This window comes from Cryptomeria japonica, chromosome 5 (genome assembly GCF_030272615.1).
Source record: "Cryptomeria japonica chromosome 5, Sugi_1.0, whole genome shotgun sequence".
NCBI lineage: Eukaryota > Viridiplantae > Streptophyta > Pinopsida > Cupressales > Cupressaceae > Cryptomeria > Cryptomeria japonica.
This window is the reverse complement of record NC_081409.1, coordinates 834263566-834266421: the sequence shown is the minus strand read 5'-3', so window position 1 is coordinate 834266421 and position 2856 is coordinate 834263566.

Sequence of the window (2856 nt, the reverse complement as noted above, 5' to 3'; positions counted from 1 at the left end):
CTAGGTAGGAAATATCTCGTTCACCTAAGACTTATCTAACTAGATGGGTAGAAAGGTCACCAAATCTACTTTGGAAGCCTTAGTTATTGGTGTGAACGATAAATAAAAAGGAAGGGAAAGAATAAATATAAAAATATCTAAATCTCATTAGATATCCAAACCTCTTGAAAATTTTAAGGAAGATTATTAGGACTATAATTTAAGTGACTTTAGAAGAGAGTGGAAAGAGAAGAAACAAAAGATAAATGCTAAATTTGATAATTAGTATGATAAATATATTTATAATTATTATTTAATTTGTAACCAGATATTAAAGCATGTCCTAATTGAAGTGGTGTGTTATGACACATCTAATTTGTAAGATAAAATTTAATACCCATCACAAAGAAAAGAGGAAATAATAGTCAAACCTAAGTTTTAAAGAAATAGCTATTACACTATTTTGAACACAACAAGTTTGCATGTCACTTGTTGCCACATACAAAATCACATGAAGATAACATGTGTGGAGGCCAAATATTGACAATGCGGAAACAAAAATAACGTGAAAAGAAACACATTTGGGTAAATCATTGTTATAACTAGATATCTAACTATGAAGTCAATAAACTTAGCTAGGGTATGTCCTTACAAATAAAGATTGAAAGGTACCGCTAGATGAGACTCCAAAAAGAGTTGACGAGTGGATTCAAAGACACCATTAGTTAGACATCAAATCCTAATGTTGATGATAAAATTAATCATTGCATTATTAAATATAAAATTTTGAAAGGGAACAAGGTAATATATGATTAGTTAAATTAAATAAGTCATTTTTATTATAATATTTACTATTAATACATCTAAACAATTATAACTAATTAATGTTTGCTAAGACATATGAGATAATAAATAAAATATTTTAATAGACACATTGTGAAACTCTTTTATAAATGCATAATGATTTTAAGTCAAATATTATTCTATAGATAAGATTGTGAAATTTGTATAAGTAATTATTAATAGATCGGGGAAATTTAAAATTATACTAATTTTTAAAGTTTTAATTATAATTGGAGTTATAGGTCCCACACCTCATGGTTCCCATGACTAAACTTTTTAGCTACATCTAATTAACTAAAATGGGTTTAGATAATTTGAATTATTATGGTTTATATATATATTAAAAATAGAGTAAAACAATATAAAATAATTCACAAACAAATATTCCTATATTATATATCGATAAAAAAAAAAATCCCTATATTATACCTAGGTACACCTTCAATTGAGAAAAGGCATGTGAACAAATGATACAAATTGAACAAGTTTCTTATAAAAATGAACCTTGTTGACCAAGTGACATGTTCAAGATGGTTGATTATGGTTGAGGGGGCATGCCATTATTTAATCTAACACAAGCTTTCCTTTCATCAAATTTCTATTCTTGAAAATGACTTATAGAATGATTAATTTATAGATTTCAATTAAGGATTATGGATAAATAAGATTTGATATTATTAAATGTAGGAATGGGGTTGGTTTTAGACATGGCATCTTATTATTGGTGCATGTGATTAGGGAAAAGATTGGAAAGAAAGGATGGTAAAGACTTTCTCAAAGGATGGCAATTTTAAAACAGTATTTTTGGAGACTTGTGCACTTGGAGCCATTTGTAAGATTGACTATTTATTTTAAATAAAGTGGCAAAGGACTATGTAAATGGTTAATTAGCTGAATAAATATGATGTGTTTATTCAACTAATGAATGATGAGGGAGATTTTAGAGTTTACAAATAAAAAAATATAATGTATTTACTTAATTTATTAGAGGATGTTGAGGTAATGATTGATTTAATTATATATAAATTAGATTTAGTTAATTAAGGTGGGAACTGTAGTAGAAAGGTTGAGTTGGTTAAATTAATTAATTAATTAAAATTAATTTATTTAGTTAATGTTAGAGAAATTGTAAGATTAGTTGATTAAATAATTAGAATTTCTTTAATTGATGTTACAAAAAAATAAATAAAAATAAAAGAATTTATTCAATTAATGTTGGAATTTGATATAGGGATATAACTACTCTGATGATGATGTAAATGTATTTTATGTGTCTATAGTTTTCATAAGAATTGAGAATTTAATCTCACCCATTAGATGATATCTATGTCCCTTGTTAAATCTAGGTTAGCACTACTATGTTAAATATTAAATTTCAACATAAAATATTTTTTCCCATTTCATTGTCCCTTTTTGTAAGTTAAAGGGAAGGAAATGAGCAATAACAATGGAAGGTCAACTCGATCAAACAAGAAAAACATGTTTATCATCTTCAATACATTGATTGTGTTTCTTCATTTATTTGCATGTTCAATTATTTAATTTGTTAAATCTATCTTTCTATCTATCTAAGTCACCCATATGTTAATAAGTGGTACTTTCAAACCGCTCTTCATAAAATAATATAATCATAAAATCATATCTAAGTCACCCAAACACTATGTTGCATAAAATCATATAAGGATCTCTCCATTACTCAAGAGAAGAAAGGTTAATAATCTAGTTTCAAAGAGGATAGTGTAAGACCAACAAAGTGATAGCAAAGGTGATAGGGATTAGAATCACCAAAAATAAAATGGAGGGGTTGGTCCTATTCCCATCCCACAGACAATGTGAGGGCACTCTTTCTCTTCAACATGCACACACACACACACACATTTATCAAAAAGGAAATAAAAGTCATACATTTTACAAGAACAAGTGTAGATCATCTAAAATTATCTAAATGCAAGGCTTATTTTCTATTTCATTGAAAACAAACAATAATGAAAAATAGTAGGTGATAAATTTTATCCTCTTAATGAGCTTCATGGA